A 12,645-nucleotide genomic window follows, 5' to 3' on the forward strand; every position below is an offset into this window, starting at 1 on the left:
CAACAGGATAATGCACGACCATATGTTACAGGTCCTGTACGGGCCTTTCTGGATACAGAAAATGTTCGACTGCTGCCTTGGCCACCACACTCTCCAGATCTCCCACCGGTTGAAAATGTGTGGTCTATGGTGGCCGAGCAACTGGCTCGTCACAATACGCCAGTCACTACTCGTGAAGAACTGTGGTATCATGTTGAAGCTGCATGGGCAGCTGTACCTGTACATGCCATCCGAGCCCTGTTTGACTCAATGCCCAGGCGTATCAAGGCCGTTATTACGGCCAGAGGTGGTGGTTCCGGGTACTGATTTCTCAGGATCTATGCACCCAAATTGCGTGAAAATGTAATCACATGTGAGTTCCAGTATAATATATATGTCCAGTGAATACCCGTTTATCATCTACATTTCTTCTTGGTGTAGCAATTTTAATGGCCACTTGTGTATATTGTGTAGGTTTGGTGGACGGTGGAATACCACTGTGGGAGGGGTGGGACATTTCTAATTTCAGGGCATGATGGGAGGTAGTTGAAACCCTCGTGGAGAATGTAACTCGGTTGCTCCAGTCCTGGGTGGTAGTTAGTTACGAGGGGAATGCTCCTCCTTGGCCGGATGGTGGGCCTGTGGGAGGTGGTGGGAGACTGGAAAGATAAGGCACGAGAGATTTGTTGTTGTACAAGGTTGGAAGGATAATTGCGGCCTGTGAGGGATTCAGTGAGGCCCTCGGTATATTTTGAGAGGGACCACTCATCACTGGAGATGCGATGACCACGGGTGGCTAGGCTGTACAGAAGGTACTTCTTGGTATGGAATGGGTGGCAGCCGTCAAAGTGGAGGTATTGGTGGTGGTTGGTAGGTTTGATATGGACAGAGATACTGATGTAGGCATCTCTGAGGTGGAGGTCAACATCTAGGAAGGTGGCTTGTTGAGTAGGACCGGGTGAAGCAAATGGGGGAGAAGGTGTTGAGGTTCTGGGGGAATGTGGATAGGGTGTCCTCACCCTCGATCCAGATCGCAAAGATCTAGAGGAATCCTTCCTAAACACCCAGAATCAGAACCCCTCACCCAGTTCAGACTCAATGATAACATCTTTGCAGTCTGTATCAGGGATGAGGACACCGTATCCACATTCCTCCAGAACCTGAACTTCTCCCCCGTTTTCTTCACCTGGTCCTACTCAACCCATTAAGCCACCTTCCTAGATGTTGACCTCCACCTCAAAGATGACTGCATCAGTATCTCTGTCCATATCAAACCTACTAACCACCAGCAATACCTCCACTTTGACAGCTGCCACCCATTCCATACCAAGAAGCCCCTTCCATATGCCAGCCACTGTGGTAGAGTAGTTGTAGGCACTTCAGTCAGGAACTGCACTGCTGCTACAGTCACAGGTTCGAATCCTGCCATGGGCATGGATGTATGTGATGTCCTTAGGTTAGTTAGGTTTAAGTAGTTCTGAGTTAAGGGGACTCATGACCTCAGATGTTAAGTCCCACAGTGCTTAGAGCCCTTCCATACCTCCTCCCACCACCACCTACTCCAGTACTGTCACAAACATCATCATACCATCAAAGGCAGGGCTACTTGCGAAACGAGTCGTGTGATTTACAAGCTAAGCTGCAACCACTGTGCTGCATTCTATGTAGGCATAACAATCAACAAGCTGATGTCTGCACAAATGGCCAAAGACAAACTGCGGCCAAGAAAAAAGTGGACCATCTTGTTGCTGAGCACGCTGCCAAATGTGACACCCTTCATTTCAAAGACTGTTTCACAGCTTGTGCCATATGGATCCTTCCCATGAAAGTAGAATTACGTCCAAAAAATTGGCAGAAATACACCGAATTTGCAAAAATACACTTCCATTGCACCCAGTCCTTTTACTTCGCTCCTTTACCATTATTCTCTCCTCCCACCTCTCTGCTGCCATCCGTCTAACCTCCCGATGGCACATAGCTCCACCTTATCCCTGTGTGCTCCCAAGCAGCATGTCATATTCCACCACCCCTACCCACTATCCCTCCCCCTCCCTGCCCCAGCCTCCTCCTTACCCCCACCCATTCTCCACTCCCATCATGCACTGGTGCTGCTGCTTGCAGTGTGGCCTCAGTTGTCTGAGACTGCAGTCATGTGCGTGTGAGTTTTGCTTGCAAGAGTGTGTGTGCGTGTGTTTGTTATCTAAATATAATGGAAGGAAACATTCCACGTGGGAAAAATTATATATAAAAACAAAGATGAGGTGACTTACCGAACAAAAGCGCTGGCAGGTCGATAGACACACAAACAAACACAAACATACACACAAAATTCAAGCTTTCGCAACAAACTGTTGCCTCATCAGGAAAGAGGGAAGGAGAGGGGAAGACGAAAAAAAGGTAAGTCTTTCCGCTCCCGGGATTGGAATGACTCCTTACCCTCTCCCTTAAAACCCACTTCCTTTCGTCTTCCCCTCTCCTTCCCTCTTTCCTGATGAGGCAACAGTTTGTTGCGAAAGCTTGAATTTTGTGTGTATGTTTGTGTTTGTTTGTGTGTCTATCGACCTGCCAGCGCTTTTGTTCGGTAAGTCACCTCATCTTTGTTTTTATATATAATGTTTGTTATCTAATTTTGACGAAGACCTTACTACACCAAAGCTTTATTTGTAACATTTTTTTTTTTTTTTTTGTGTGTGTGTGTGTGTGTGTGTGTGTGTGTGTGTGTGTGTGTGTGTGTGTGTGTGTGTGTGTGTGTGTGTGTGCCTATCTGGGACTCAGCATCTCCGCTGTATGGTAAGTAGCAACTTTCCTTTTCATAATATTGTTACCTTCCATCCTGGATTTTCCATTCTTTGACACTTTAAAAAATGTGTATTTCAGATGCTCCAAATCTGGGAAATAGAAGAATTCAGTTTACAAAAGTATCATGAGAAAATTTTAACACCATATGTTGCTGGTAACAAGTTTTGTCAGATACTGTGTTCCTGGGATGGACAAACTAACTTTGTTGTGTATGATAGCCTGTTTATAGATGACAAGGGTCAACCGACTTTCATAGTAGAAGCCAAACTGTACACTTGTGTGCCAGCCATTAGATTGTTATTGCCAAGTTAAAAACTTTATTTCAAGGCTTCAAAATTATTAACTGTTTCTGGGAACCCATTGGGAATTGCACAACTGAGCAGATGTAGTAATGGTTAATAGCATAATTCCTGATCAGCTTTTGGAATGTTTCATCCTTAATTATCCTACTGGAGGTAATAGGAATGGGGCATTAAAAAAGTCCAGTAGTCGATCTGCAGCTCTCATATTTTACTGGTTTTCATTTCTCTTACATCATACAATATCGATGCTGCGAAGGTCCTGCTATGCATTGCCCTCAGCCATGTACAGGCTTCTTCCCTGTGGACTTCGATTCACAGTGTCGATGGTGCTGAAAGAGAATTTTGTTCTGTCTAGTGGAATAATACATCCAGAGAAGTTGAACTCAATGTATTTCCTGTAACATACAATCCTAAATTCTTCTGATTGATCGACTATGTAGGCATAAAATTCCAGCTAGATTTTTGCACGAGTGTGTCTCACAGAAGAGACTGAACAATTTTTTCAATAAAATCTGAACATCAATTGTCTTTTCGGCGATAGGTCACGTGCTCTCCATGGTGTTAACTTGCAACCCCGTGGAGCAAACGACTCCACACGGCATGTAGAAGTCCTAGTCTGCAGTCGTCATCATCGATAACAAAGGATTGGTACAACTGTCATCTGTGTAGACCATCAAAAACCTCCAGAAAGTGGGGTGCTTCCTACTTACAAAGTACCTTAATCTACGAACATCTTTTGTCGGCCAGTGGAGATTGAGAATGTGCAACATCTCGTTCTACTGGTAATATGTTACATCACATATTCCCCCACATACTTAATTGTTCAAGGTATAATGCACTTGCAATAAACATCATTTTTTGAACAATTATGTAGTGTTATAACTTTACAAAATACTAATACTCTTTGCAGTTCATGTCCCTCTGGGACTTGTGTAATGTATCATTCAGTTCAATTTGTATTTCACCAACTACTTCGTGTCATAAGTTTGCTAAACACAAAAGCTATTTTTAGTTCAGGACTTTGTGGGAATTGCATATAGTTTCTTTCACTGTAGTCTGTGTTTATCACAGGGATAATTTCAACTCTTCCCCGTAATTTGGACATTTTAATGCAGGAATTATACTGTAGCATTCATCTACTGGTCATATTACCAATGGTCTCCACTTCACTATGGATATTCCATTATACACAAACATTTTTGTAGGTTTCTCAAAACATTACATTTAACCAAATATCTTGTTTTATTTGGTGCACAAAGGTGACACCAGTTTACTCTCGTAATCTCTTTACTTCAGGTCTTGGCACAGGTACCTATGTTATGCTTATTTGCATATTAAATTATTTCATTTAATTCATTTACCCAAGGAATTACTTCTGACATTGGTATCAACACTCTGTTTACCTATTCCCAATCTCAGATACTCACATCCTTAAACTGTGGTAGAAACATACTCAAATTTATGAAGTATAATCAGCCAGGTCAATACCACAGTACTCTATTTCTGAGAATGCTTCTTTAACAAAGCACACTTCCTGTGCACGTTTACACCTCATTCTATGGGCAGATACTTCTCAACTACATTTCCATCTGAGATGACAGTATCCCTTTACAAGTATCCCTTCTTGAAAGTGAAACGGACTCTTCCTTTCACCAATCCTCATGACCTAAGGTGTAAGTCATTCTTCCATAGGTCCACTTACTCTTTATCTTCCTAGCATGTTGCCTTCAGGTACACTTCAGTTCCTGTAGAAGTATCTTACCCTGCGTGTATTCTCATCAGTAGAAGGTGTTACTCCTTCTATGTTTGACTCTGGTAATCATTTCCTTGTATACATTCCCACCTTCTTCAGGTCGGGTCTTACATTAATAGTCACACTTCTAAACAGTTCTGTGCTGATATTGTGCCTAAAGTGTGAACTATTAACCATTATTGAACGCTTCACTTCATGTGATACCTTCTGCCAATAACTGTTTCACCTACTCTGCTTTGATAGAAATATGTTTGTTTATCTTATTCTTTGAACAATGTATTTGAACTTCTTTTTCATCCTCTCCATATTCTTAATCTACTATATATTTTCGACAATGTTATAGATACTTGTCAAGATGAATACTACGGGGTGGCGCACGAAATGTGTTACCATTTCGTTTTTTAATATAAACTTTATTGTCAATACAATCTGAAAGGAACATATATTACAATGAAGAGCTGTCCATGGAGATTTGTTCTAACTCAGCACATGCTCAATATGTCCACCATTTCATTTCCCAACTTCCTTCAAACGAACACTGAAGTTAGTGATTACCCTACGGCACACATCTTCCGTAATTTCACTGCAAGCTTGAAGAATAAGTCTTCTGAGCTCCATTAAATCATGTGGACGTTTCAGGAAAATTTTTTCCTTTAGGTACCCCCAAAGAAAAAAGTCACATGGATTGAGGTCTGGACTATTGGGGGGCCAATTTTGTCCTTCATTGAAGTGACCTGGAAAACTGAGTGAAATGATCCACATATCGAAATGCTCGTGTGAAAACTCCAACACAGTGTTTGCAGTAGTGGCCTTGCTCCATCTTACACGGACCACTTCGTGTTGAAGGGCAAGGCAGTAGCAAGAAGCTGTGGAATGAAGCTATTGCAAAGCATGCTCAAATGACGCTCGCTAATCACAGTTTCTTCAAAGAAAAAGGGTCCAATAAGTCCGTGACTGGAAATTGCTGCCTGCACTGTAGTCCTCAGAGCATAATGTTGTCGTTCATGAAGCACTTGTGGGTTTTCAGTGGCCCAAAAGCGTACATTTTGTTTGTTAACCACACCGTCTAAATGAAAATGCGCCTCATCTGAAAACCATACGTTGTTGAGAGTTTCTTCCCTATCCTCCGCCCACTGAGCAAACAACAGCCTCTGCTGCTTGTGTTCTTCAGTGAGCTTCTGTGCACAGGTCATCTTGTATGTGTACATATGGAGGTCACTTTTAAGAATGCGTTGAACGCAGCGTCTGGATATTCCTAGTTGCACTGCTGCCTTTCTACACGATTTCCCGGGACTTCTCTGTACAGCAAGTCATACCACTTCAATATTCTCCAGCGAACAAACGAGCTTAGGCCGAGGTCGCTTCGCTTCCAATACTGTTCCTTCCTGTACAAATTTATCGTACAATCTGTGGATGGTCTTCTTGCAAGTGACCCATCGTGTGTTAAACTGTTGTCAAAAACGCTTCTGACTCAAAACAAGGCTTTTCGTTTCATGGAAAAGTAACACAATTGCCGATCGTTGCTGTTTCGTCAGTCTTCCATTGTCAGCCATTGCTGCTTACTAGTCTCCTAGTGGCAGTATCGTGAATTACACGTCATTTCGTAACTCATTTGTTTTTCCAAGCTCTGCTGATACTGCTGTAGTGATCCCAGCGGGATATCTAATGTGTGTCGTAAATTGTGAAAGAAACAATTGGTAACGCATTTCGTGCGCCACCCTGTAAATGGTTCATGTAAGTGCCTCCTAATGCTTATAATACTTACATTACAGACTAGTGAATCCATCATTGCTTTGAAGTTGTTAAATATGTATTGGAATTGGATATACGTTTTAATCTCCTTCTTGCCACCCCCCCCCCCCCCCGCCTCTCTCAATTCCTCTCCTCCTCCCCCTCTCTTTGTCCATCTTATCCTCCTTCCTCCCCCTGCCCTCCCCCCCAATCTGTCCATCACCCTCCCTGTGCTCCCTGTAGTTGTTGTGGTCTTCACTCCAGAGACTGGTTTGATACAGCTCTCCATGCTACTCTATCCTGTGCAAGCTTCTTCATCTTCCAGTACCTACTGCAACCTACATCCTTCTGAATCTGTTTAGTGTATTCATCTCTTGGTGTCCCTTACGATTTTTACCCTCCACGCTGCCTTCCAATACTAAATTGGTGATCCCTTCATGCCTCAGAACATGTCCTACCAACCGATCCCTTCTTCTAGTCAAGTTGTGCCACAAATGTCTCTTCTCCCCAATCCTATTCAACACCTCCTCATTAGTTATATGATCTACCCATCTAATCTTCAGGATTCTTCTGTAGCACCACATTTCGAAAGCTTCTATTCTCTTCTTGTCAAAACTATTTATCGTCCATGTTTCACTTCCATACATGGCTACACTCCATACAAATACTTTCAGAAACGACTTCCTGACTCTTAAACCTATACTCGATGTTAACAAATTTCTCTCCTTCAGAAACGCTTTCCTTGCCATTGCCAGTCTACATTTTATATCCTCTCTACTTCGACCATCATCAGTTTTTTTCTTCCCAAATAGCAAAACCCTTCTACTACTTTGTGTCTCATTTCCTAATCTATGAGTTCAATTTTTTTTTCTTTTAACCTCTGATATCTTAGTATAGAAGCTATGTGAGTGGCGGAAAGTGGATATGTGCTGTAGGCTACTGTGCAACTCTCACACTACACATTCTGCCATTGCCGACCTCGACGGATCGGTCTGCATTGCACTACAGCCACGTAAAAATTGCTGCTGTCATTGTTACTCCTGCCAAGTGTGAATAACAAAGTGTAATTCGGTTTGTGCAAGCAGAAAGGAATACTGCAGCAGAAATTCATTGGAGAATGAGCCGAGTGTACGGTGATAACTTTGTGACTGATAGTGTTGTGTGTGAACCGTGCCAAAAGCTTAAAGGTGGCCAAAATAACGTGCACGATGAAGGAGCAGACGACGCAAGTCTGTCATTACAGCCAACATCGTTGAACAAGTTGACAGAATCGCTAGAGAAAATTGTAGGTTCACTGTAACTGCTTTGTCTATGGAAATTCTGGAAGTTTCAATATCTGTCGTACTGTGTATCATTACTGAACATTTAGGCTACAACAAAATTTGTGCTTGTCAGGTTTCAAAACTGTTGACGGATGCTGACAAGTCACCAAATGGCATCAGCTTTGAATTTTCTTGACCATTATCACGATGAAGGAGAAAACATTTTGAAACCAATTATTACTGTAGATGAAACTTGGATCCAATATGACACTTTGGAAAGGAAACAAAGCAACAATCATAGCAATGGATGCATCCAACACCCCCCCCCCCCCCCCCCAAAAAAAAAAAAAAAAAAAAAAAAAAAAAAAAAAAAAAAAAAAAAAAAAACATCATTCAACAAAAGAAAGGAGGTTATGGCTGCCATGTTTTGGGACCAAAAAGGTGTGCTGCTTGTAGAGTTTATGCAGCCCAGAACCACTATCAATGCAGCTGCTTATTGTGAAACTTTCAACATTTGCGGAGAGTCATTCAAAACAAACTGTAGAGGACAAGGGGTTATTTTTAGGAAATACAGTGCGAAATTGTGATGTTCTGGTAAGACCAGCGGTTCCAGCATCATGGGTTGCGCTGAAGAGGGAAAGTGTGCACTATCTCTCAGCATAGTTATTCTGTTTTGCTGTTGCAGCTTAACTGAAGCGTTGAAGGTACGCCCAATATCAAGTGTTGTGTTGTTCTCACAACAAGAGGTCGTAATTATGTCCGGACATCAATGGACCTTAAGCGTGGACTGTAATATTTGGGCAGTTGAAGACGAAATCTGTAAATTAGAGGATACATTTAATGAACTTCATTCCATGGTGGCTAAGAAGTCAAGGTTTAATGACACACATGGCGAATATCAGCTACTACGATCAGCTTTTGCATGCAATGCGCGGACACCTAAAGCCGGTAATGTCACCTTCGGAACAACTTCGGGAAGGATTACGGAAAGTTCAATCGGAACTACCCGCATCCCTGGAGCTACTGACGACATTAACAGACAAACACTTGTCTCTGTACTACAAAATGGCCACTGTTACCAGTACGCGGACGGGTACCCTGCTGAGAATTCATATCATAATACCATTAACATGTAAGGATTGTAAATTTGAATGTTACACCATGCGTACGTATCCAGTGAAGTGGGAAATTTTGTAGAAATTCGTACAATTAACCATACGGGAAATACTGTTAGTAGCACATAACTGACAAGCTCATGCGTTCCTCACTGCACAAGACTTTCTGCATTGTCGAACAGGTCCAGTTACTATCTGCCCTGCGACATTGTTACACACTGTTTGCAAATCTTGTGAGTATTCTCTATTACGCTCTCGAGAACCAGGCACGGAGTGCTCTAAGGAAATTATAGTAGGCACGGTGCAGTTCTTTCAGCAAGTGGGCCCACATTGGGTATTTTCAGTAATGGAAAACACAGTCATTACGCAAAGAATAGAATTGCAGGGGCAGGGACTGTTAATTAATGACACACAGTGTGACATTTCAGCTCCACCTTTCCGTTTACCAGCCGTGATTACTGGACCTACGATCATGAACATAACACGGACATTGATCTATGTACCTGACCAACCGATGCAAATTGTCACGAAGGAAAATCTCACTCTTTTGAATAGCACATTAGACCCGACTTTGCTCGCCTCATTGGACCGGATGCTAGCAGCTCAGGATAGACGTATAACTACGGAACATCTTTTTCAACGAGTGCATGAGTACTGTAATGAGCATAAGCAACACTTACTTTGTTATTGGATCATCAACCGCCGCCTCCTGTATTTTTATCTTTGTCGTAGGATTAGTGTACTATCAGCTCAAGAGGAAGGTAGCCCAAAACCTGCCCCTTCCAACCTTTAACCTAAGGGTCCAGACAAAATCACTGAACAGTTGTGAGGCACTGCAGCAGAACAATGAGTAATGTTTACAGACAAAGATTAGACTGAGGATAGAAGTGACTGAACACAGTGTAAATAGTGATTCAATCGCACTTTGTGGTGTTTGTGAAGTGAACTGTAGTTGTTTTGAGTTTTTGTTAGATTCGGGGACGAAGCCTTTTCGTACGAGGGAGGAATTGTAGAGGACAAGGGATTATTTTTAGGAAATACGGTGCGAAATTGTGATTTAGTGTGTTTCAGTGCGCAATGCGCCAGCCTCACAGCGGACGAAGGCTGGCCGGCGCATTATGCAGGTGACACAGTTTTGCAACGAGCTTTGGTATGTGTGTACGTGCGCGGCAGCCATCAGAACGCAGCATTAGCAGAATTACGCAGGCACAGGCCGCATGTGGAACAGTTGCGTTAGCCAACTCATCGAGAACCTTCTAATAAACACGCAGTCGCGTAACCAGCGGATTCAGCAGCAGTCTGCACTATTTAAGGGCATCAGAGGTGGGTGCCGGCATTCGGTTCGACCGACTGGGTGTTCAGCCACTGTCACGTCATCGTCATCGTCATCAGTGACGCTGTTGGCGGGGGGGCATTGCCCGCTGCTGCATCGGTGACTCCCGGCATCGTCATCAGCTGCCGCGTCTGCGAGCTGGGCCGCACCTTGTGCTGCTAACCTCCTACCACCTGCGCAAGGCTGGCGCCGGACTGCATGCATCAGCTCGTCTCCACCACGACACGAGCGGTGGGGCTGAGCTACCGGAAAATGTATTGGGAGAACCAACAATAAAGAGGAAGACTGCTAAAAATGGCCACCTTCTACTATCCAGCCACGCCCTACAACCTTGACCAAGTCACCCACTCCGGTCATCCTATTACAAAACAAAGAGGAATGCTGACTTCAGGAATTGTGTCGATCGATGACAGTGCTCATCCACACACTGCTGGCGCAACCCGAGGCTCCTCGAACAATTTCGGTGGGACATTTTTGATCATCCGCCGTACTGTCCTGTCCTGGCACCTAGCGACTTTCACCTTTTCCCCGAACTGAAGACGTGGCTCGGAGGGCAGCACTCCCAAACCAATGAAGATGTTCAAAACAACGTCAGTGCTCATTTAAAATCATTGGCAGCAACATTTTTTGAAGAGGGTATTGCAAAGCTTGTCCACAGGTATGATAAATGTCTCAATCTTTTTGGTGATTATGTTGAAAAGTAACCATAAGTGTACAAAAATTTTGGTAATAAAGTAGTTGTTTTCTATGAACTTGTCTTTTATTATAGCCTATCAGAGGTTGAAAAAAAAAATTGCCCTCGTAATATCCTCAGCATCGCCTGACTTAATTCGACTGCGTTCCATCCCTGTATACGTCTGTTATCCCACACTCCCTCTACCCATCTGCTCCTCCCTCATCTCTCCGTCCACACACACGCACTTCCTCCCATCTTCTCAGTCCAGCTTTTCCTCCCCCCTCTCTCTGACCTAATTTATTGTTCTTGCAAATTGAACCTTGATTGGAAATAGAAATCAAAATAAATGGGTAATTCAGCTGATATCATTAACACACAGTGTATGAGGGAGACCTTTCCAGCTGCCGGACCAGTGAGAATAGTTACAATCTACGGACAGATGGGATTGACGTTCGGCATAAACACGACTTTCCTGTTTTCTTAGGTGTTTTTTCTTGCAGCAATTTTAACAGAAAGTGTTGATTGTGTAACATGTCTATTGTGGTGTCACCACCAGACACCACACTTGCTAGGTGGTAGCCTTTAAATCGGCCGCGGTCCGTTAGTATACGTCGGACCCGCGTGTCGCCACTATCAGTGATTGCAGACCGAGTGCCGCCACACGGCAGGTCTAGTCGAGAGAGACTCCCTAGCACTCGCCCCAGTTGTACAGCCGACTTCGCTAGCGATGGTTCACTGTCTACATGTGCTCTCATTTGCAGAGGCGAGTTTAGCATAACCTTCAGCTACGTCATTTGCTACGACCTAGCAAGGCGCCATATTCAGTTACTATAATCTGAACAGATAATACTGTGAATCATGTACCATCAAAAGCGATGTTCATCATTAATGGATTAAAGTTAAGTATCAAACTAATTACGTTCGCTTTCTGAATTCTAATTCCTTGTCATGTTCCAGACCTCACGTCAGTATAGTCCTTCACTCCTCACGCCAGCCTGCGTGAGCTAAACGTGTGCATTTTTGCCTCCAATAGTAACACTGTGTTGGCTCTTCAGCCAACACATCTATATCTCCAATGATTTAGGCTGTGCATTGTCCATCAGTCAGCTAGTTAGGCACAAAGGGATTCATCCAACTCAGTCCTTTCTTGAATTCATGTGAATTGAAACAAAACAATTTTGACACCTGACTGGTGGCATTTTTTCCAAAGAAGTAAACCAAGAACTGAAATTAGCTGAATGTTTGTAACACACCAAATTACCACAAACTGACATCAATTCAATCTTTACAACACGCCACAGATATGATCACTACTGAAATATCGCCTTCAATTGTAGTCTTTTTCACAAAATATCAATATTCGATGTGGAATTTATTGTTGCTATGAAAACATGTCATCATGCAACAACAAAACTGTCAAACTGTGTATCAAAATTTTTTTAATAAAAATGTTGGCCAGCAGAACTGTCAAACTGACCATCACATTTCTTTCATTCAGTTTTTCATGCAAAAATATCATCTAAATGTCTGAGTTTTCCAGTGCATTTTGCAAAAAATTTTCTTTCACACAAGCATTGTCCTGACAAAACAATAACAAAATCAGCCGAATCAGTTGAGCCGTTCTCAAGTGATGATCTTTCATACATGTGGCAATTGATTTTTATTTATATAGATATATTTATTCATATAAAAATA

Source organism: Schistocerca americana, chromosome 11, assembly GCF_021461395.2.
Source record: "Schistocerca americana isolate TAMUIC-IGC-003095 chromosome 11, iqSchAmer2.1, whole genome shotgun sequence".
NCBI classification, from domain to species: Eukaryota; Metazoa; Arthropoda; class Insecta; order Orthoptera; family Acrididae; genus Schistocerca; species Schistocerca americana.